This window comes from Scyliorhinus torazame, chromosome 19 (genome assembly GCF_047496885.1).
Source record: "Scyliorhinus torazame isolate Kashiwa2021f chromosome 19, sScyTor2.1, whole genome shotgun sequence".
Classification (NCBI taxonomy): domain Eukaryota; kingdom Metazoa; phylum Chordata; class Chondrichthyes; order Carcharhiniformes; family Scyliorhinidae; genus Scyliorhinus; species Scyliorhinus torazame.
In genome coordinates, this window is record NC_092725.1 from 74,580,237 (window position 1) to 74,605,311 (window position 25,075).

General features: G+C 47.0%; 1 long non-coding RNA gene across 1 annotated transcript in view; it reads left to right on the plus strand.

Moving 5' to 3' along the window:
- The first annotated feature begins 508 nt into the window (after positions 1 to 508).
- The window catches only part of LOC140396226 (uncharacterized), a 32,828-nt gene continuing 8,261 nt past the window's right edge, over positions 509 to 25,075 (plus strand). Inside the window, exons 1-2 of the long non-coding RNA XR_011936485.1 lie at positions 509 to 1,180; positions 7,369 to 7,458. This is a non-coding gene — a long non-coding RNA (uncharacterized lncRNA). The remainder of the gene's footprint in view (positions 1,181 to 7,368; positions 7,459 to 25,075) is intronic.

A 25,075-nucleotide genomic window follows, 5' to 3' on the forward strand; every position in this document is an offset into this window, starting at 1 on the left:
GATGCACTCAGCACATAGTGAATGTCTGTGTCACAGGCTGTGAGCTCTGTCCTCCTAGCTAGCTGCAACTCGAATGAGCGGGAACTCTGATGACCCCTGTCTTTATAGTGCGTGTGCTCTCACTGGTGATTGGCTGCGGTGTCGTGTGTGTTGATTGGTCCCACTGTGTGTCCATCAGTGTGTGTCTGCACCATGATATACTGGTGTATATTATGACACTGTTTACGTGAGGTAATCCAGAAACGGGCCGGATACAACATTCCAAATCTCACACCTTCCTTATGCAGTACCGCCTTGACTTTGTTGACTCCGGCATGGCGTTTAGCTAGTTCCATACCCCAATCGGGGTATATTCTGATTACACTTCCCTCCCACGAGCTCTTCTTTGCCTGCCTGGCCCACCTCAGAATGTTTTCCTTGTCTAGGAAACAGTGCAGATGCACCACTATCGCCCCTGGTGGCCCACCCGCCTTTGGCTTTCTTCTCAGCGCTCTGTGTGCACGATCAATCTCGGGGGCGGGGTGGCTGAAAACGTTCTCACCTACCACTTTCTGCAGCATTTGTGCGACATACTCTGAGGATTGCGAGTCCCCCAACCTCTCCAGCAGACCCAACATTCGGATATTGTGCCGACGCTCTCGGTTTTCAAACTTGTCCACATTATCACCCACTTTTTTTGAAGCTGTCAGCCACCAAGGAAAGCTCTGCTTCCACCGAGATCAGCCGGTCATCATGGTCGGCGAGGTACTCCGCCATTTTCTGGAGCGACTCACCCTGATCCTGGCATTGTTGCTCAACAATCTCCACTGCCGACTTAGTCGGATCAATGGCCCTGATCAGATCTTCAGAGGTTTCTGACCTCTGTTTTTGTAACTGAGCAGTTAAAAAGTCCATCAGCTGAGCTGTGGAGCATTGGGTCGGAAGTGCTGACTCCGGGCCCGCCGCCATCGCCCTTCAGCCGCGCTTTCCAGAGCCTCGCGGTCTGCTCGCAGCCGCTATTTTTTTTGTCTTGCTCTTGGCCGCGTGCATTCCGGACCCTCCTCAAAATATTGCCAACACCTTCACCTGTGAGAACCGGGACTTCGTGACCGTGTTTAATGGGCCTATCGGGGTTTATGAGGAGAAAAGATGTTTCCCCGCGCGGGAGCCACCAGGTACATGGCCGCCATTGGACGTTCAGGTAACAATATTGATTATTGATCCTTGTGACCCAAACTCTCTTTTAGCTTGGGAGCAAATGGTCAGTTTAAAGCACAACCCCACATTCTGAACACTTTTCTGGTACTTTGGCGAGTCATAGTCTATCTACTTCAGCACTCAGACTGCCATTGTCTGAAGTGTAAACACCTTCCACCTCCTTCCCAGTTAAAAAAGGCTGTGCCCTTTTGATCTGTAACATTAAAACCACCCTGTCTGGCTGTCAGTCAGACGTCAGTGTACAGGACGTTACCATCAATGAAGGACACAATCCTAAAACGTAACTTATCTTTTTAATCTCAATTGTAAGAATATTGGTTTTAAGCTCATGCAGTCTGGCAGGATGGTGTGGTGCTGCCAGAGTGGACCATAGCATCGCTCCAAACCTTTCAATTTCAAGCAACCTGTGAACTCAATGTGGCCGCCAAATGTGGACATTCAAGTGACTGATATTCGAAAAGTGCTATAAGGCTGCTCAGATTCAATCACAGGCTGGATCCTCCGTGAAGTTGCAGCTGATAGGCTTACTCAAGATTCCCAATCCAAACCACTTGTTGCATTAAGACGTTTTTCCTCATGTCGCCTCTGGTTCTTTAGTTAACCACCTTAGAGTGCTCGCCCTTCTGCCGATGGGAACAATTTCTGCCCATTTACGCTTTCCAAACCTTTTATGACTTTGAACATGTCTTCTCTTCTCCGAGGAGAACACCCCAGCTTGGCCAATCTATAAGACCATAAGACATAGGAGCAGAATTAGGCCACTCGGCTCATCGAGTCTGCTCCGCCATTCAATTATGGCGGATATTTTTCTCATCCCCATTCTCCTGCCTTCTCCCCATAACCCCTGACCCCTAATTAATCAAGAACCTATCTATCTCTGTCTTAAAGACACTCAGTGATTTGCCCTCCACAGCCTTCTGCAGCAAAAAGTTCCACAGATTCACCACCCTCTGGCTGAAGAAATTCCTCCTCATCTCTGTTTTAAAGGATCGCCCCTTTAGTCTGAGATTATGTCCTCTGGTTCTAGTTTTTCCTACAAGTGGAAACATTCTCTCCCCGCCCACTCTATCCAGGCCTCGCAGTATCCTGTAAGTTTCAATAAGATCTCAGTCATCCTTCTAAACTCCAACGAGTACAGACCCAGAGTCCTCAACCTTTACTCATACGACAAGTTCTTCATTCCAGGGATCATTCTTGTGAACCTTCTCTGGTCCCTTTCCAAGGCCAGCACATCCTTCCTCAGATACGGAGCCCGAAAACTGCTCAAAATACTCCAAATAGGGTCTGACCAGAGCCTTATACAGCCTCAGAAGTACATCCCTGGTCTCGTATTCTAGCTCTCTCAACATGAATGCTAACACTGCATTTGCCTTCTTAACTGCCGACTGAAACTGCACCTCAAGAGAATCGTGAACAAGGACTCCCAAATCCCGTTGTGCTTCTGATTTCCCCATTTAGAAAGTAGTCTATGCCTAAATTCCTCCTACCAAATTGCATAGACTCACAATTTTCCACATTGTATTTCATCTGCCACTTCATTGGCTCTCTCCTAGCTTGTCCAAATCCTTCTGCTGCCCCCCTGCTTCCTCAATACAACCTGTCCCTCTACAGATCTTTGTAGCATCTGCAAATTTAGCAACAGTGTGTTCAGTTCCTTCTTCCAGATCATTAATGTATATTGTAAAAAGTTGTGGTCCCAGCACAGACCCCTGAGGCACACCCCTAGTCACCGGCTGCCATCCTGAAAAAGACTCTTTTATCCCCACTCTCTGCCTTCTGCCAGTCAGCCAATCCTCTATCCATGCCAGGATCTTACCCTTAACACTATGGGTGGTTAACTTATTTAACAGTCTCCTATGTGGCGCCATGTCAAAGGCTTTTTGGAAATCTACGTCCACTGGTTCTCCTTTGTCTAACTTTCTTGTTACCTCCTCAAAGAACTCTAATAGATTTGTCAGACATGACCTCCCTTTGACAAAGCTGTGCTGACTCAGTCATATTTTATCATGCTTATAACTGAAGTCTCTCATCCTCAGATTCATTCTTGTAAATCTATTCTGCACCTTTGTAAAACCTTCACATCCTCCTCATTGAGGTTGAACCAGTACTTAATGCAGCTTCATAACTTATTTGCATTTGTAAGTGTGCCCCTATATATCAAACACAGGATGCGGTATAATTCTTTCACTGCTTTCTCAACCTGTCTTTCCACCTTCAATAATTTATGCACATATAAACCCAGCTCCCTCTGCTCCTGCATTTCCTTTAAAATTGTACCCTTTATTTTATGTCCCCTCTCCTCTTCTGACCAAAATGTATCACTTTACACTTCTCTACATTAAATTTCATCTGCCAGGTGTCTGCCCATACCAGCAGTCAGTATATGTACGTCCACTTAAAATCTGGCATCACGGTACACAATTCTTCCAAATCTTGCATCATCTTCAAATCTTGAAATTGTGCTCTGTACACCCAGGCCCAGGTTATAAATATAAATCAAGAAAAGCAGTGATCCCAGTCAGAAATAAATAATGTATTGTGTAATTCGTGGGCGGGATTCTCTCAGCCCGGGGCCGGGCAATCCCCTAGACTAGTGCCGAATGACGCAGAGCGGAGAATCGGCACCATTGGCACCGGCATGGTTGGCGCAGCGCCGGTCGGGGGCCGCTCTACTCGGCCGGCCCGCCGATTCTCGGCCCGGGATGGGCCGAACGGCCATCGTGAAAACGGCAAGTCCCACCGGCGCCGTCCACACCTGCTCTCAGCTGGCAGGAACTCGGCGTGGAAGGGTCAGGGGTGGCCTGTGGGTGGGGGACGGGGGCCTCCGATGTGGCCTAGCCCGCGATCGGGGCCCACCGATCGGCGGGCCGGCCTCTGTAGGCCTGCGCCATGTTGCATCGGGGTCGACACGTTGAAGGAAGGCACTGTACATGTGCGCGTTGGCTGCGGCACCACTGTGCATGCGCAGATCCCGTCGCGCCCAGTTCGCGCCGGGATCAGCAGCTGGAGCGGCGTGAACCGCTCCAGTGCCATACTGGCCCCTTTTGTGGGCCAGAATTAGTCATCGGGTCGGCCCGTTCACGCCGTCGTAAAACGTGACGGCGTTTACGACGGCGTGGACACTCTGCCGCGGGATTAGAGAATCACACCCATTGTTCTTGATAGGATTGAATTAAATCATTAAACTGTTACAAAATAAAATTCTAGCTATGCTAAAAATTAATGTTTCAAAATACCAAATGGTTCAAAATAAAATGCCTACTGACACTAATATTTTTCACTGAAAAAGCATTGTTTTACTGATGTTTGGGGACTAAATTGATCAATATATAGGAAAACAATGTAATGGTCGGTTTAGAAATGATAGGGCCAACACATTTTCTTCGAACTTTTGCACCTCAAAATTTCCCATGAGACTATGTCCTTCAGGAATCTTATCTTCCTCCTGAGGTCCCCGATGTCACCGATGGCAATTATACCACTTCTCCGGAAACATGACATCAAGAAATGGCTGCCCGCACTGGATGCAGCACAGGTTATGGTCCCTAACAACATTCTGGTTAAATTGTTGAAGGGTTATGTTCCTAGCCTAGCTGTTCCAGCTCCACCACTAGCATTGAGTCGAGAATGTGGAAAATTGCCCAAACATGTCCTGTCCACGTGGAGCATGACAAATCCACTGGCCAATTACCACCTCCCTGCCCTGCCCCACTCTCTCCCTTCAATCTACTCTCAATCAATATAACATACCAAGTGGAACCCCACTGAACACCCCAGAAAATGAACATGATCATCTTTGCCTTGAAGGATGAACAAGAAGATGATAGATATCTTTGACTATGCAATCATACAGCACTCACTCAACAATAACCTGCACATGGAAGCTCAATTTGGGTTCTGCCAAGACCATTCTGCTCCAGATCCCTCATTACATTCTCCAAACATGAACAAAAGAGCTGAATTCCAGACGTGAGGTGGCGATGACTACCATTAACATTAAGGCAGCATTTGATCGAGTGTGGCAATAGGGGATCCGAATAATGTTGAAGTCAATGGAAATCAGAGGAAAGCTTTTCATTGATTGGAGCCATACAAAGCATGAAGAAAGGTTTCATTCGTTAGAGGTCAATCATCTCAGCCCAGAACATCACTACACGAGGATCCACAGGTCACTGTCCTAGTCCCAGCCACCTTCGACTGTTTCACCAATGACCTTCCCTCCGTCATAAAATCAGAAGTGAGGATGCTCGCTGATGATTGTACAGTGTTCACTTCCATTCACAGCTCCTCAGATAATGAGGCAGTTTGTACCTGCATGCAGAAAGACCTGGACAATATTCAGGCTGATAGATGACAAATAACATTCATACCACACAACTGTCAGGCAAAGACCATCCCCAACAAGAGAAAATCTAATGCAATGGCAGCACTATAACTGAATTCTCCAACTTTAACATTCTAGGGATTACCATTGATCGGAAACTTAAACAGACGAGTCACATAAATATTTTAGCTATGAGAACTGGTCAGATGCTGGAAAATATGCAATCAGCAACTCAACTCCTGACCCCTCAAAGCCTGACCACCATCTACAAGGCATCAGTCAGGGGTATGTCAGGGGTATGATCAAATATTCCCCACTTGCCTGGATAAGTTCAGCACCAACAGCACACAATAAGCTCGACACCATCCACGACTAAACAGCCCACGTCCACCACCTGCCAGTTCCTCTACAAGTCACACACCATCCTGACTGGGAACATTAGCGCCATTCCTTCACTGTCATTGGGTCAAAAACCTGGAAGTCCCTTTCGCACAACACTTTGGGGGTATCTACACCACATGGATTGCAACTGTTCAAAATGGCAACTTGCCATCACTTTCCCAAGGGCAATTAAGAATGGGCAATAAATGTGGAACTTTGGCCATTAGCGCCCAAATCCCAAGAACAAATAAAAAAACAAAAATGGTGTATCAGTTCCGCCAACCCGCAGCACATTATCGGACTATTTTTTTCAGGCGCAGGAATATTTGACCGTGTTGCTATTCATGGCTGGTTTCCCAGAATTGAAAATCGAAAATAATCACATTAATCCTTGACAAAAATAATTACTCATGTATTTCTGCCTCTACCAGGAAGCGAGCAAAGGACCCAACTATCATAGTATGTGTTCCGAGAAATCTTTGCAGATGGTGAGAAATTGTTATTTCGCACAGTTCAGAAATAATTAGCATAACTCACCATTGGCAGTAAGGTTAATGCTAAAACGAAACTACTAGAGAGGGGAATGTAATGTTCTTTGATTGGGCTGATGTGAACAAAGAACATTAGACTTTGTTTTATAAACAAAGCTATTTATTACTAACACTACATTAATGAATAACTAAAATGTCTAAGGTGAATACAGTTGGAAATAAATGTCTAACACTAACTTACACTAAGATACAACAGAACTGCTCAAATCTGCGACTGCTATCAACTCCTTCCAAACACCTTCTGAAGGAACACATGGTGCATCCCGGGTCCTGGGACTCCGTACTCACCACACCTGCTGGTTGGATGGTAGAACTACAACAGTAAAACATATAACTTGTAATACACATGCAGATCATAGATCATAGAATTTATTGTGATGATGAACTACTCATATTATATACAGATGATAATCTACCTATCATCACAGGAAACACTGCAACATTTGGACAGATGTTTGCCAGTTCACTGCACTAGGATGTTGGGAGAGGCTCCGCAACCTCTGCACTTTGTGCGCACAGAAGCGCGCAAATCCGAGAGTGATGGTGGGCTACTTCAGAGGGTTCATTACCTCAAATGGCATGCATGGAACCAGGGTGAATTTGGGCTAATTGATCACTAGTTATATCTTCAGGCAGAGGCCTCCTCTCATTTTGTGAATACATGTGAGAAGATCCACGTAATTTTGTAAGTTAAAACGGGTTAATTATATTAAACATGTATCCTTTAAAAAGTCTGATAAATGTTGTTATAAAGCAAAATCTATGTTGTTTCAGCATGATTTAGCAGACTTTAAAATATCACATTTTAAAAATGATTTTGCTTTGCTAATGATTAAATGTTTAACTTTGAAAAAATGTGTTTACGTCTGAATCTTGTCTACTAAATCTCAATTTCCAATGATTTTTTTACTACAGCAGCCTGCTTTACACTTTTTGTGCTGCGGAGACGGATGCCTACAATTGCTTGCCATTCGTCCTGCAGTAGAAGCTCACTGGAAGAGAATGGTGATTAATTTTGATGTGAAGCTGCAGATGCTTCTTTAGCGTGATGATTATCAGACTGACTATGATGAGTTGAAGTGTCTGACTACCTTGACTCAATATGTTAGGTCCCAAAAGCCAATGCGACAATTTGGGCTCTCACTAGATTTTTCTTTCCCGCAGTGGCCAACATGAAAGCCACCTCCTTTGGACATGTCTGCACATCCTGGGAGTAGAATCAATCCTGGTCTCTGCTGATGCTAGGAGCAGCGCCCAGCAGCGATTCCCTCTCCTATGCCATGCAAATTGATGCGTGGAGGGGAGCTCACGGAATTCTGTGTTGGGCTGCCATTTTGAGTGGGCAGCCCGATACCGAAATCTGGCAGCTAGCTCCCCCTCCCCACGCACTGCAAATCCTCTCCCCCGCTGACAAGTAGGGGCAATCTCCCCCACAGCATGCATGCTTGAGGGTGACCCGAACTCCCCACCGACCCATCATCGGACCCCCCATCAGACCTCCCATCAGAGTCCCTAAGCCCCCATTTCAGACCCTTTAGCCCGCCCATCAATCCCCCCATCAGAACACCCCAACAGAGACCCCTGTCTGAAAGCCAAAGAGCACCCCAGGCGGTAGGGTGAAAGATCATTGCATTTTCACTTACCCTTTCCTAACATCTGCTGCCTCAGACAAAAGTTTTCAAAGTAGCAACTGTTACAAGTGTCAGACATTTCCTTGAAAGTCCAGTACTCTTCAAAGGGCTTGGAATCTCTCAGCAGCCTTTGAAATGCAGATCTTTCATTTAATTTCACACAGCAATACATTGTATTTGCCAATGATTGACAGTTTTATTACTCCAAAGACAGCTGCTTGATGGATTGCTTCCCTTCACGCGTGAATGCATCTCCATTACCCTGTTTTGATGCTAACCACAATGTTCATAAACACTCTTGCTATGATTGACAACCCCTCACGATATCAAAGGCAGCTAAGTGCTTTCTGCTTTGAAAAAACAGAAGTCAAAACACATAGCTGTCCCACTCTAGGCTGACACCCACCCACAACCCCCATCCATAGTCGATCATCTCCCTCCCCCAGTCCAAATTTACTACTCCCCCTGTCCAAGGTCTTATTTCCATGCCCCCCACCCTGTTCTCCTGATCTGATTCGCACCACATCACCTCCACCACCAGGCCACCCCCCCCCCCCCCCCGACTCCAGCCAGTTCAACTCCTCCCAGGCCCTTTCATCCGATCTAAGCTAATGCCGACAAAAGAGGACATGTCCTCCCTCCCTGCACTCCACTCTGATACAGCAGGTGGTGCGATTTACTGCTCCTGTCTCACCCGATCTGAGTGAGGAAGGTCGGCAAGACAGGGGCTTTGGAATTCCAGCGAGTTCCAAATTTGCTGATGATTGTGACTCCAAGACAGTATGTCCAAATCACTTCAGATGATTAATAGCAGTCATATCAAATTCGTTTGTATCTAAGATACCACATACTTGAAGCCATTTCAAGAAAGAAGTGCATTTGAAAAAAAACAATGGTTGAAGTCAGTTTAAGTTTCAAAGCAGCTTGAAGTTAGTTCATGGAAGGCTTGAAGACTCACATTATATGGTTGAGTTGATCTGAATGCCCTTCTTTGTAAAGTGTTCTTTTAAAAAATGTTTCACTGCAGGGGAGCAGGCACAAAGTCCATATATTGGTTGCAGGCTTGGTTTGAATTTCATTAGTGGTTCCACCCACAGAGCTGTATCTTGCTTCTGCATCTATTATAAATAGATTGAAAATCTAACTAGCTAGTACATCCAGATTCTCCAATTCTCGGACTGTAAAATTCTTTGAAGTACATTCTGTGAAGTCAGTCTGCAGAGAATGGTGCTTTATTTGAACAATGACTCGAAATCTCCATATTATTTACACAAATGAATATCAATTTGATGACCTTCCAAGTGAGGACGGAAGTCATGCCTGTTGCCAATCAACGCTCGTTAGAGCATAAAATGGCAGCAGGCCTGTCTGAGTCAGGGGGGATGTGTTCGAGCCCCTGCTATCCTGGAAATTCACTCCATAAGCTAGGCCCAAATGTATTGCATTCTTTGTCAAAATTACCCTTCTCCGTGGCAGAATTTTCTATTGGTATAAAAGCAAAAAACTCTGGAAATACTTTGCAGTTCAGTCAGTATCTATGAAGAAAGAAAGAGCGCGTTCCAACGGTCACACTGCATTCAAAAAGTGTGCAGCATGGCCGATAGAAGCCAGGAGACACCACTCCCACGGTCTGCCTGGCTCGCAACGCCTCGCGAGATCTAACGTTGCGATGTAAATCTCGCCATTGTGAGCTGGATCACTTTTTAGCAAATCTGCATATGAGAACGAGACAGCTAGTCTCAGTCTAATATGCAGTTTCACGAGATATCTGAGTCATTGGGATCAATCCCCTTCGCATCAGAGGCCATTCAGTACATAAACGGAGACCAGATGAAACAGCACTCATGGGGCCTCCCAGGGGATCGGAGGCCCCCAGGAGCATGCCCTTTGGACAGGGTAGTAGTACATGCTGGTGCCACTCAGATACCCTGGGATTGCTGGCCTGGCACCCTGGCAGTGCCAGTTTGTCATGCTGGCAGGGCCACCAAGGTGCCAGCCTGTCACTGCCACAGTGCTCAGGTGACCCTGCCAGCTGGCAGGGGCACTTCCAGGATGCCAGGTTGGCACTGCCATGGTACCAAGTTGGCATTTTATGTGTGCTGACGATCAGACCAGCGGTGCCCTGCAAGGACTTTTGGAGGTGCAGGGGGACCGGGGACCCTCCCATAGTATGTTGAGTTTGTGGAGGTCAGGGGTTGCGTCAGGGGCCTCAGAGATCAGGACGTCATTTAAAAATCATTTTGTCTGACATGAACAACCACTTCAGACAGGTCGCCTCTACGGCACAGGCTAACCTCACTGTCAGTGACGGCTCTCTCCTCGGACAACCCTACGATCCCCAGGTCCCGTTCCCCATACGGGATGAGTACTCAGATCTGATACTCCGTCCCTGTCTTAGCCCTTTCCTGCTATTTATGGGCTATCTTCTGCAATTACAAAGAGAGGGCTTTGTGAGCCGCATGCTGGATGGATCCTGGGGTCTACAGCAGGTGGCATATGTGGCCACCACACCTGGACAAAAGAACTAGGAGCAGGAGTAGGCCATCTGGCCCCCTGAGCCTGCTCCGCCATTGAATGAGATCATGGCTGATCTTTTGTGGACTCAGCTCCACTTTCCGGTCCGAACGCCATAACCCTTAATCCCTTTATTCTTCAAAAAACTATCTATCTTTATCTTAAAAACATTTAATGAAGGAGGCTCAACTGCTTCACTGGGCAAGGAATTCCATAGATTCACAACCCTTTGGGTGAAGAAGTTCCTCCTAAGCTCAGTCCTAAATCTATTTCCCCTTATTTTGAGGCTGTGCCCCCTAGTTCTGCTTTCCCCGACCAGTGGAAACAACCTGCCCGCATCTATCCTATCTATTCCCTTCATAATTGTATATGTTTCTATAAGATCCCCACTCATCCTTCAAAATTCCAACGAGTACAGTCCCAGTCTACTCAGCCTCTCCTCGTAATCCAACCCCTTCAGCTCTGGGAATAACCGAGTGAATCTCCTCTGCACACCCTCCAGCGCTAGTACGTCCTTTCCCAGATAAGGAAACCAAAACTGAACACAATACTCCAGGTGTGGCCTCACTAACACCTTGTACAATTGCAGCATAACCTCCCTAGTCTCAAACCCCATCCCTCTAGCAATGAAGGACAACATTCTATTCGCCTTCTTTTTTTAAAAAAATATTTTATTGAAAATTTTTGGTCAACCATCACAGTACATTGTGTATCCTTTACACAATAATATAACAGTATAAATAACAATGACCTGTTTTATAAACAAAGAATAAATAATATATAACAAAAACGAAAACTAAAACTAAATGGCAACTGCCTTGTCTCAGATAAACTCTCCAAAAATATGATTTAGCAGTCCAATAGACAATTATTTATGGCAACGACCTATACATATTATACATATATATTAACAACCCTGAGAGTCCTTCTGGTTCCTTCCCCCCCTCCCCCCCCCCCCCCCCCCCCCCCCCCCCCCCCGGGCTGCTGCTGTTGCCTTCTTCTTTTCCATTCCCTCTATCTTTCTGGGTATTCGACGAACGGTTGCCACCGACTGGTGAACCCTTGAGCCAATCCCCTAAGGACGAACTTAATCCGTTCCAGCTTTATAAACCCTGCCATGTCATTTATCCAGGTCTCCACCCCCGGGGGCTTGGCTTCTTTCCACATTAACAATATCCTGCGCCGGGCTACTAGGGACGTAAAGGCCAAAACATCGGCCTCTCTTGCCTCCTGCACTCCCGGCTCTTGTGCAACCCCAAATATAGCCAACCCCCCAGCTTGGTTCGACCTGGACCCCCACTACTTTCGAAAGCACCTTTGTCACCCCCACCCAGAACCCCTGTAGTGCCGGACATGACCAGAACATGTGGGTGTGATTCGCTGGGCTTCTCGAGCATCTCGCACACCTATCCTCTACCCCAAAAAATTTACTGAGCCGTGCTCATCATATGCGCCCTGTGTAACACCTTAAATTGAATCAGGCTTAGCCTGGCACACGAGGACGATGAGTTTACCCTACTTAGGGCATCCGCCCACAGCCCCTCCTCAATCTCCTCCCCCAGCTCTTCTTCCCATTTCCCTTTCAGCTCATCTACCATAATCTCCCCCTCGTCCCTCATTTCCCTATATATATCTGACACCTTACCGTCCCCCACCCATGTCTTTGAGATCACTCTGTCCTGCACCTCATGCGTCGGGAGCTGCGGGAATTCCCTCACCTGTTGCCTCGCAAAAGCCCTCAGTTGCATATACCGGAATGCATTCCCTTGGGGCAACCCATATTTCTCGGTCAGCGCTCCCAGACTTGCGAACTTCCCATCCACAAACAGATCTTTCAGTTGCGTTACTCCTGCTCTTTGCCATATTCCAAATCCCCCATCCATTCTCCCCGGGGCAAACCTATGGTTATTTCTTATCGGGGACCCCACCAAGGCTCCCGTCTTTCCCCTATGCCGTCTCCACTGTCCCCAAATTTTCAAAGTCGCCACCACCACCGGGCTTGTGGTGTATTTCTTCGGTGAGAACGGCAATGGGGCCGTCACCATAGCTTGTAGGCTAGTCCCCCTACAGGACGCCCTCTCCAATCTCTTCCACGCCGCTCCCTCCTCTTATCCCATCCACTTACTCACCATTGAGATATTGGCGGCCCAGTAGTACTCACTTAGGCTCGGTAGTGCCAGCGCCCCCCTATCCCTACTACGCTGTAAGAATCCCTTCCTCACTCTCGGGGTCTTCCCGGCCCACACAAAACTCATGATACTCTTTCGATCCTTTTGAAAAAAGCCTTCGTGATCACCACCGGGAGGCACTGAAACACAAAGAGGAATCTCGGGAGGACTACCATTTTAACCGCCTGCACCCTCCCTGCCAGTGACAGGGATACCATGTCCCACCTCTTGAAGTCCTCCTCCATTTGTTCCACCAATCGCGTTAAATTTAACCTATGCAATGTACCCCAATTCTTGGCTACCTGGATCCCCAAGTAACGAAAGCCCCTTGTTACCTTCCTCAGCGGAAAGTCCTCTATTTCTCTGCTCTGCTCCCCTGGATGCACCACAAACAACTCACTTTTCCCCATGTTCAGTTTATATCCTGAGAATTCTCCAAACTCCCGAAGTGTCCGCATTATCTCTGGCATCCCCTCCGCCAGGTCCGCTACATATAACAACAAATCATCCGCATACAGAGATACCCGGTGTTCTTCTCCTCCTCTTCTTGGAACCCCTCAATGCTATTGCCAGGGGCTCAATCGCCAGTGCAAACAATAATGGGGACAGAGGGCATCCCTGCCTTGTCCCTCTATGGAGCCGAAAGTATGCAGATCCCCGTCCATTCGTGACCACACTCGCCACTGGGGCCCTATACAACAGCTGCACCCATCCAACATACTCATCTCCAAAACCAAATCTCCTCAGCACCTCCCACACATAATCCCACTCCACTCTATCAAATGCTTTCTCGGCATCCATCGCCACCACTATCTCCGCTTCCCCCTCTGGTGGGGGCATCATCATTACCCCTAGCAGCCTCCGTATATTCGTATTCAGCTGTCTCCCCCTTCACAAACCCAGTTTGGTCCTCATGGACCACCCCCGGGACACAATCCTCTATCCTCATTGCCATTACCTTGGCCAGAATCTTAGCGTCTACATTTAGGAGGGAAATAGGTCTATAGGACCCGCATTGCTTCTTTAGGAGAAGCGATATCGTTGCCTCAGACATAGTCGGGGGCAGCTGTCCCCTTTCCTTTGCCTCATTAAAGGTCCTCATCAGTAGCGGGGCGAGCAAGTCCACATATTTCCTGTAAAATTCAACTGGGAATCCATCCGGTCCCGGAGCCTTCCCCGCCTGCATGCTCCTAATTCCTTTCACTACTTCCTCTATTTCAATCTGTGCTCCCAGTCCCGCCCTTTCCTGCTCCTCCACCTTGGGAAATTCCAGCCGGTCCAGAAAGCCCATCATTCTCTCCCTCCCATCCGGGGGTTGAGCTTCGTATAATTTTTTTATAAAATGCCTTGAACACTCCATTCACTCTCTCCGCTCCCCGCTCCATCTCTCCTTCCTCATCCCTCACTTCCCCTATCTCCCTCGCTGCTCCCCTTTTCCTCAATTGGTGGGCCAGCAACCTGCTCGCCTTCTCCCCATATTCGTACTGTACACCCTGTGCCTTCCTCCACTGTGCCTCTGCAGTACCCGTTGTCAGCAAGTCAAATTCTACATGTAGCCTTTGCCTTTCCCTGTACAGTCCCTCCTCCGGTGCCTTCGCATATTGCCTGTCCACCCTCAGAAGTTCTTGCAGCAACTGCTCCCGTTCCCTACTCTCCTGCTTTCCTTTATGTGCCCTTATTGATATCAGCTCCCCTCTAACCACTGCCTTCAGTGCCTCCCAGACCACTCCCACCTGGACCTCCCCATTATCATTGAGTTCCAAGTACTTTTCAATGCACCCCCTCACCCTTAGACATACCCCCTCATCTGCCATTAGTCCCATGTCCATTCTCCAGGGTGGGCGCCCTTCTGTTTCCGCCCCTATCTCCAAGTCCACCCAATGTGGAGCATGATCCGAAATGGCTATAGCCGTATACTCCGTTCCCCTCACCTTCGGGATCAACGCCCTTCCCAAAACAAAAAAGTCTATTCGCGAATAGACTTTGTGGACATAGGAGAAAAACGAAAACTCCTTACTCCTAGGTCTGCTAAATCTCCACGGGTCTACTCCTCCCATCTGCTCCATAAAATCTTTAAGCACCTTGGCTGCTGCCGGCCTCCTTCCAGTCCTGGACCTCGACCTGTCCAGCCCTGGTTCCAACACCGTATTGAAATCTCCCCCCATTACCAACTTTCCCACCTCTAGGTCCGGGATGCGTCCTAGCATACGCCTCATAAAATTGGCATCATCCCAGTTCAGGGCATATACGTTTACCAAAACCACCGTCTCCCCCTGTAGTTTGCCACTCACCATCACGTATCTGCCCCCGCTATCCGCCACTATAGTCTTTGCCTCAAACATTACCCGCTTCCCCACTAATATAGCCCCCCCCCTGTTTTTCGCATCTAGCCCCGAATGGAACACCTGCCCCACCCAACCTTTGCGTAGTCTCACCTGGTCTATCAGTTTCAAGTGCGTTTCCTGTAACATAACCACGTCTGCCTTAAGTTTCTTAAGGTGTGCGAGTACCCGTGCCCTCTTTATCGGCCCGTCCAGCCCTCTCACGTTCCACGTGATCAGCCGGTTTTGGGGGCTTTTTACCCCCCCCCCTTGTCGATTAGCCATCCCCTTTTTCCAGCTCCTCACCCGGTTCCCACGCAGCTGTGTCTCCCCCAGGTGGTGCTCCCCCGCCCATCCCACCCCATGCCAGCTCCCCCCTCTCCCCAGCAGCAGCAGCCCAATAATTCCCCCCCCCCCGCTAGATCCCCCACACCCCTCATGTTGCTCCCAGAAGTCAGCAAACTCTGGCCGACCTCGGTTTCCCCCCGTGACCTCGGCTCGCACCGTGCGATGCCCCCTCCTTCCTGCTTCCCTATTCCCACCATGATTATCATAGCGCGGGAACCGAGCCCGCGCTTCCCCCTTGGCCCCGCCCCCAATGGCCAACGCCCCATCTCCTCCACCTCCGTTCCTCCCCCCACCACCTCCTGTGGAAAAGGGAAGAGTTACCACATCGCAGGATTAATGACATAAAACTCCTCTTTCCCCCCTTTTTACCCCCCTCTTCGCCCCCCATACTCGCCCCACCACTTTGTTTCAAACGTTCTTTTTTTTTTATTAATAACCCGCTCATTCCAATTTTTCTTCCACGATAAAAGTCCACGCCTCATCTGCCGTCTCAAAGTAGTGGTGCCTCCCTTGATATGTGACCCACAGTCTTGCCGGTTGCAGCATTCCGAATTTTATCTTCTTTTTGTGAAGCACCGCCTTGGCCCGATTAAAACTCGCCCTCCTTCTCGCCACCTCCGCACTCCAGTCTTGGTATACGCGGATCACCGCGTTCTCCCACTTACTGCTCCGAGTTTTCTTTGCCCATCTAAGGACCATCTCTCTATCCTTAAAACGGAGGAATCTCACCACTATGGCTCTAGGAATTTCTCCTGCTCTCGGTCCTCGCGCCATCACTCGGTATGCTCCCTCCACCTCCAGCGGACCCGCCGGGGCCTCCGCTCCCATTAACGAGTGCAGCATCGTGCTCACATATGCACCGACGTCCGCTCCCTCCGCACCTTCAGGAAGACCAAGAATCCTTAGGTTGTTCCTCCTCGCGTTGTTCTCCAGCGCCTCCAGCCTTTCCACACATCGTTTATGGTGTGCCTCGTGCATCTCCGTCTTCACCACCAGGCCCTGTATATCGTCCTCGTTCTCGGCAGCCTTTGCCTTCACGACCCGAAGCTCCCGCTCCTGGGTCTTTTGCTCCTCCTTTAGCCCTTCGATCGCCTGTAATATCGGGGCCAACAGCTCCTTCTTCATTTCCTTTTTGAGTTCTTCCACGCAGCGTTTCAAAAACTCGTGTTGTTCAGGGCCCCATATTAAACTGCCACCTTCCGACACCATCTTGGTTTTTGCTTGCCTTCCTTGCCGCTGCTCTAAAGGATCCACCGCAATCCGGCCACCTTCCTCTCCTTTTTTCATCCGTATCCAGGGGGATTCCCTTCTGGTTCACCGCACAGTACTTTTAGCCGTTAAAATTGCCGTTGGGGCTCTTATTAAGAGCCCAAAAGTCCGTTCCACCGGGAGCTGCCGAAACGTGCGACTCAGCTGGTCATCGCCGCACCCGGAAGTCTCTATTCGCCTTCTTAATCAGCTGCTGCACCTGTAAACCAACCTTTTGCGACTCATGCACTAGCACACCCAGGTCTCTCTGCACAGCAGCATGTTTTAATATTTTATCATTTAAATAATAATCCCGCTTGCTTTTTTCCTACCAAAATGGATAACCTCACATTTGTCAACATTGATCCAGCAGAGGGCAGTAGAGCGGAGCTGCTGATTGGCTGTTGCAGGGACAATTTGCATCAGTGCATTGCGGTCACTGCATCCAGAAAGTGTACCTGAGCATGACACCCTAGGTGTTCAAGTGAAGGCAAGCATCCAGCAGAGGGCAGTAGAGCTGAGCTGCTGATCGGCTGTTGCGGGGGAAATTTGCGTCAGTACATTGCAGTCACCGTATCTTGAAGGTGGTTTGTGGAGGAGCTGTTGTCAAGTGACAGTTAAACCCAAAACACTTCTTCAGTGTTTGTCTCCCTACCTCCTCCTCTAACCAAAAAAAAAGACAATCACTGTAAGGATCCCAGCCGATCAAGAGGGAGACTCGAGGGCAGGTAGAAGTAGAAAGAAGTTGAACCGTGACATCACAGCCTGCAGGTAAGTGATTGGCAGGTGACTGGTAAGTAGTTTTTCTTTTTCCTGAGGTGTTATCGTGCAGGGCACAGTGGTTGCTGAGTGAGTGCTTGCTGAGAAGGGGAGTAAATATTTTTGAAACTTACTGTTGGGAGTTTTCAGCTGAATCCGGTCAGAGTGAGAACAGAGTGACTGCTGGGTAAGTAATAAAGATTTAAATTGTTTGCGCAGGCCCATAACAGCTGATTACTGTTCTTGTGTGAGGCGCAGTGGTTGCTGGTTGAGTGATTTATTTTTACCTGTATTTAAGTTGGGCAGTTTCTAAACCCTAGACACTACACTTGTAGTGTCCCCCACCCTTCCACCTCCTTTAACCTAAGGGGTAGAGTGAATAACAGGCAAGCCCTGTCTTTCATTTTCTTTTTTTATCTAGAGGGGATGGCAGGGAAGGCAGTGCAATGTTCCTCCTGCAGAATGTTTGAGGCGAGGGATGCCGTCAGTGACCCTGTTGATTTCACCTGTGGGAAGTTCACCCATCTCCAGCTCCTCAGACACCACGTTTGGGAACTGGAGCTGGAGCTGGATGAACTTCGGATCATTCGGGAGGCAGAGGTTGTCATAGGTAGTAGCTTCAGGGATATAGTTACTCCGAAGAATCAAGATAGATGGGTGACGGTGAGAGGGGCTGGGAGGAAGCAGTCAGTGCAGGGATCCTCTGTGGTCGTTCCCCTCAGTAACAAGTATACCGCTTTGGATACTGTTGAGGGGGTAAGCCACGGGGAACGGATATCCAGCACTGAGTCCGTCCCTGTGGCTCAGAAGGGAAGGAGGGAGAGCAGGAGAGCAATAGTTATTGGGGACCCGATAGTTAGAGGGACAGATAGACGGTTCTGTGGCAGCGGAAGAGACTCACGGATGGTATGTTGCCTCCCGGGTGCCAGTGTCCGTGACTTCTCGGACCGTGTTTTCAGAATCCTTAAAGGGGAGGGGGAACAGTCACAAGTTGTGGTACACATCGGTACCAACGACATAGGTAAGAGAAGGGACGGGGATTTTAAACAGGAATTTAGGGAGCTAGGGTGGAAGCTGAGAGCCAGGACAAACCATGTTGTCATCTCTGGTTTGTTGCCGGTGCCACGTGCTAGTGAGGTGGGGAACAGGGAGATAAACACGTGGCTGCAGGGATGGTATAGGAGGGAGGGTTTCAGGTACGTGGATAATTGGAGCACATTCTGGGGAAGGTGGGACCTGTACAGACAGGACGGTTTGTACCTGAACCAGAGAGGCACCAATACCCTGGGAGAGAAATTTTCTACGGCTCTTCGGGGGGGTTTAAACTAATTTGTCAGGGGGATGGGAAAACGAGCTGTAGTCCAGAAGCCAGTGTTGAGAGTAGTGAGGTACTGAGGAGGGTATCAAGGTCGCAGGAGTGTACCGGCAGACAGAAAGGTGGGTTGAAGTGTGTCTACTTCAATGCAAGGAGCATCCAGAATAAGGTAGGTGAACTTGGAGAGTGGATTGGTACTTGGGATTACGATGTTGTGGCCATTACGGAGACATGGTTAGAAGAGGAACAGGAATGGTTGTTGGAAGTTCCGGGGTGTAGATGTTTCAGTAAGAGTAGGGAAGGTGGGAAAAGAGGTGGAGGAGTAGCATTGTTAATCAAGGATAGTTTAACGGCTGCAGAAAGGCAGTTTGAAGGGGATCTGCCTACTGAGGTAATATGGGCCGAAGTTAGAAATAGGAAAGGGGCGGTCACATTGTTAGAAGTTTTCTATAGGCCCCCAAGTAGTAATAGTGATTCAGGCGGGTAGGCTGGAGGAAGTAGATTTTCTGAGGAAGGATGTATTAGCAATTTTGAAAAACCTGAGGGTTGACAAGTCCCCTGGGCCAGATGGGATATACCCAAGGATTCTTTGGGAGGCAAGGGATGAGATTGCAGAGCCTTTGACTTTGATCTTTGGGTCCTCGCTGTCCACAGGGATAGTGCCAGAGGACTGGAGAGTGGTGAATGTAGTTCCTCTGTTCAAGAAAGGGAATAGGAATGACCCTGGTAATTATAGGCCAGTTAGTCTTACTTCGGTGGTCGGGAAGATAATGGAAAAGGTCCTGAAGGATAGGATTTATGACCATTTGGAAAGATGCAGCTTAATCCGGGATAGTCAACACGGATTCGTGAAGGGTAGGACTTGGCTCACAAATTTGATTGAATTCTTTGAGGAGGTAACTAAGTGTGTAGATGAAGGTAGAGCAGTTGATGTTGTATACATGGATTTTAGTAAGGGTGTTTGATAAGGTTCCCCATGGTCCGCTCATGAAGAAAGTAAGGAAGTGTGGGATAGAGGGAAATTTGGCCAATTGGATAAGTAACTGGCTATCACATAGAAGACAGAGGGTGATGGTAGATGGAAAATTCAGCCTGGAGACCAGTTTCCAGCAGTGTACCACAGGGATCAGTGCTGGGTCCTCTGCTATTTGTGATTTTTATCAATGATTTGGAGGAGGGCGCTGAAGGGTGGGTCAGTAAATTTGCCGATGACACCAAGATTGGTGGAGTAGTGGATGAGGCGGAGGGCTGTTGTAGGCTAAAAAGAGACATTGATAGGATGCAGAGCTGGGCCGAAAAATGGCAGATGGAGTTTAACCCTGATAAGTGCGAGGTGATTCGTTTTGGTAGAACACATTTGAATGCGGAATACAGGGTCAACAGCAGGGTTCTGAGGAATGTGGAGGAACAGAGAGATCTTGGGATTCATGTCCACAGATCTCTAAAGATTGCCCTCAAGTGGATAGAGTCGTGAAGAAGGCTTATAGTGTGTTAGCGTTTATTAACAGGGGGCTTGAGTTTAAGAGCCGTGGGGTTATGCTGCAACTATACAGGACCCTGGTGAGACCACATGTGGAGTATTATGTGCAGTTCTGGTCACCTCATTATAGGAAGGATGTAGAAGCATTGGAAAGGGTGCAAAGGAGATTTACCAGGATGCTGCCTGGTTTGCAGGATAGGTCTTATAAGGAAAGGATGAGGGAGCTAGGGCTTTTCTCTTGGGAGCGGAGGAGGATGAGCGGCGACTTAATAGAGGTTTATAAGATAATGAGGGGGATAGATAGAGTGGACGTTCAGCGACTATTTCCTCGGGTGGATGTAGCTGTTACAAGGGGACAAAACTATAAGATTCAGGGTGGGAGATATAGGAGGGATGTCCGAGGTAGGTTCTTTACTCAGAGAGTGGTTAGGGTGTGGAATGGACTGCCTGCTGTGATAGTGGAGTCGGACACTTTAGGAACTTTCAAGTGGTTATTGGATAGGCACATGGAGCACACCAGAATGACAGGGAGTGGGATAGCTTGATCTTGGTTTCGGACAATGCTCGGCACAACATCGAGGGCCGAAGGGCCTGTTCTGTGCTGTACTGTTCTATGTTCTATTGTATTTCATCTGCCAGACCCTAGCCCATTCACTTAACCTATCCAATGTTAGACGTTTTAGTTGCTGTGATATGAAGAGTCTAAAGTTCTGTTCCTTGTTCACAAACACACATTTATTTCCTTCCAACAGCCTTTGCACAAAACTCTCACTATACATCACCTGACAGAGGCCACCTGTAGACCCTTCACATATCAGTGTCAATTAATGGATACTTAACCTAAATGAGACAACTAATTGCAATGTCTCTTAACCCATTACTTAACAGTCTCTCCTTCCTTGGAGAAAAAAAAATTAGGTGAAAACAAAATTTCAAGAAACTCAAAAACACACACATGATTTCCTCCCTTTTTTTTGTTTGGATGAGAAAGAAAAAAAACAGTCACAGAAACAAGCGCCCTTCATTAACAATATCCAAAAGTTTCTGTGAACTCGTCCCTCTTTTCGTAAAACAGTCTGACAGTTGGTAGCTCCTGTCGACCCATTTAATTTTTGTTATTTCCCCTCTGTCCAACATCTGCTTCAAACTTGCCATGTCTATCAGTAACCTGTTTTCATTGACACTTTTTGTAGAGTGCACATTTTCCCACAGGGATTTATTGTCAATGTGACAGTCAATAGGTATATTACCCAAATCCCCTAATCCCAAAATTTCTGTCAATATTATACTTATATAAAAGGCCATATCCACTGCCTCTACAAGGCTTAATGTCTCAGCAGCCAAAGTGCTTTTTACCTTATTTACTTTGTTTCCCACACAAGCGGGCAACATTTACCATTGTACCCCAAAAGGAAAATAATAAAGCCTCTTGCGCTTGAAACCCCATCACAATAAATTTGCGTAGGACGCATCACTATAAACTATGAGTATCAAGTGCCTGAGGTCACCTGAAACTTCAAAACACACTCCTGCATTTTTAGTTTGGCCAACGCTTTATTTGCTCTTATTATGTCTTCCACTTTGGGATCATTCATTTTTGTACTCAACTCCAAGACATCAAAACTCACGTCCGGTCTAGTCTGTCTACCTAACCAGTTCAGTTGCCCAATTAAACTTTGCAGTTGCTCTTTTTCCATCTTTGAAACCATTGCGTCTTTTTGTGAAACTCGGCCATGACTAATTGCTATTGGGCTGATGCTTTCCAAATAAGATTGCTGACGTAAAGTTGCCCCTAACTTAGTCCGTCCAATTTCCAGTCCAATATATTTAAATGCACCGGAAGCCTGACTTCCAACCCTGAATTCGTTCCTCAAACCAGAGATTCCAATAGCTTCAAAATCACTAGTCCCACCCCACAAAAAATCATCGACATGCATCATAAAAATGCCAGAAGGATTTCCTTTTTCATGCCAGTAAAACATTGCAGGATCTGCTTTCAACTGGCAACAAAACTGACCTTACCGAAAAATACCAGGCTCTAGATGCATCATTTAATCCATGTACACACTTGTTCAACTTCCAGAGTACCCCTTCTGTGTTAGCTGCTTCTTTAGGAGGACGGAGAAAAATGTCTCTCTGGAGCTGATGCCCCTGCAAAAAGGCAGCTTTTATATCTATAGATTTGCATTCCCATGCCTTTGTGGCTAATAGAGCCAAGAAGATCTTTAAAATAACCTTTCCTGCTGTAGGTGAATCTACCCTTAAATCCTGATCTTCTAAGTTTTCTTCAAATCCCCTTGCCACAAGCCTGGCCTTTGCCTTATATGTTCCATCCGGAAGAGCCTTTTCCGTGCAAATCCATCTGTGGGATAGAGCTCTTTGTCCCCTATCCGGTACTTCCGTGTATACCCCAAATTCACTCCAACTATGCAATTATTGCTGTTTAGCTTCTTTGATAACTTTTTCATCAAATTTATTTGAAGCCACCAAAATCTCACGTGCATGTAGGCTTCTACTCCTATTAGTATTCGTAGTCTTACTCATGTTCCGAGATCTTGATAAACTACGTCCCCTCTCCCACCTGGTATCTCGTTCTGTACTGCTACTGCTGGATCTTTCCCTTCTGCTGTGGGTTGTCCTTTCAATTGTTCTTGACCTTTTCCTGCGGACCTGTTCACTATCAGATGTACTATCTGAACTGGCACTGCCCTCCATTTTTGAACTTTGTTTTCCCAATCAATTGTCTTGACTCCTTCCCCTGAATGCTGTACATTCAACCAATGTTTATACTTTCCAGTGGCCTTCCCTGCTCAACTAATAACAATTGCATCCTTCCATTGACTAGACCTTTCAGGCAAGTATGTCACTTTTGTACCAACGTTTGGCAGTTGCCCTTTCGGAAAAATGGCCTGTTCTAATTCATCAGAAGTGCTGTGTTCCTCCACAGAAACCCTGTCTATATCAGTTAATTGGTCCTCATAGTTCTGTAACACATGCGTACCAGATGACTCTGGTTCCTCGTCATGTCTGTCTGCTCTGTCTAAATTTGAAAATTTGTAATCTGTACCCAATATCCTTGATGTATGTACCCTAACAGTCTGATTACCATGTTGAAAAATAATTGTTTTGCCATCTATGCCTATGATCTTCCCTGGGCCTTTCCATTCATTAGAATTGTCTCTCTTATAGTATACCATGCCTCCTTGCTGGAAAACGGCATCTGATGGCCGTACGTTATGTCTTAAAGCTCTGCGAATTCTTTCAGAGACTTCTGCTTCCAAAAAGGCTTTTCTACTGCGATGTAATGCATTTAAATGTTCAGCAAAAACAGAGCTAATTGTAGTCCCCTCCCAAGCTGGAGGCTGGTCATCCAAAATGGACGGAATTTTAGGATTTCTACCAAACACTAATTGATAAGGACTATAGCCCCCAACCATCTGCAATTAATACTTTGCATGTACTGCCCATGCTAAAGCTGAATTTAGCCTGCAATTTGGTCGATCTGCCAAAATTTTCCGAAGCATGTCATCGATGACAGCATGATTTCTTTCACAGACACCATTACTAAATGGGCTTTCTGCAGCCGTATTCATAACTCTGATATTCATGTTTTCACACATATCCCTAAACTCATCATTAGCAAATTCTCCCCCATTGTCCGTAAGGAATTTTGCCAGTGGACCCATTCCTGTCCCTATCCATTTTTCCACGATTTGATCCAGAATTACTCTCTTTTCTTTACTTCGTCCAATCGCTGATTGACTAAATCTGGTTGCTAAATCTACAAAATGCAAAATAAATATATTATTTTCTTTATCCGAGATCTTAAGGTCCATGGCCACAATGTCGTTAAAATCCCTGGCCAAAGGTAGGGTTACTATCGGTCGTTCTGGTGTCCTTCTGTACTTCCTACAAACTTCACAGCGGTCACTAACCTGTTCTATCTGTTTAGTATAGTCGTCATCCCTTCCCCCTGCAACCTTTAATAAAATTTTCAGCCTCCGAGGAGAAGGATGTGCAAATTTCCTATGCAGTTTTAATACCGCAAGCTTTTTATCAGCTAAAGTCCCATTTTCAACTGCCATTAACACATCCTTAACCACTCTACTTGAAATATTATTTGTCAGTAATGGAATACAATAGTATCCCAACTGTGCAAATTGTAAGTCCACCGCCTTTCCAAAAACTGTTACCTTATACTGTTCCATATCCAGTTTCATTTGTGCTTTCTTCATCGATGGTCTGCTCAGAAGCAAAGGTATCTCACTTGATACCACATCCGTGCTAATGAAATTATTTACTCCGGAAATATTGCAAGGGATCACCACTCTTTTCAGCGACTTCAGAGTATTATCATCCCCAAACCTGAAACTTGTGGAACTTTCAAATTCCTTAACATTGTTACGATTTTCAGCATTCAAAGAGTCCAGGTAACATTTTAACCAGTCAATTCCACACACAGTGGATGTGCAGCCACTGTCCAATACAGCACAGTTGAAGGATTCTGCAACCAACACCCTCATTACCGGCGTAAAACTGCTTGTCAATAGGACAATGCCTTCTTTCTGGTCGCTATCTTTTTCCTCTTCTGACTCTTCCATGTCATGTGTCGCTTCGAACACTCTATCATAACGAGTTTGACAGTTGAAAGCATAATGGTATTGAGAGTCACATCGAAAACATCGATTTATCATGCCCCGTGTATTTCTGGGGTTCATCTTCCTATTGTAGGTTCTAACTGGGTTTCTCGCTTCATAATTTTCTTGTCTCGGTCTCCTTCTATAGTCTTGAGCCCTGTTTGTAGCCATATGATTTCGCCATCCTGTTAGTAGTGTATC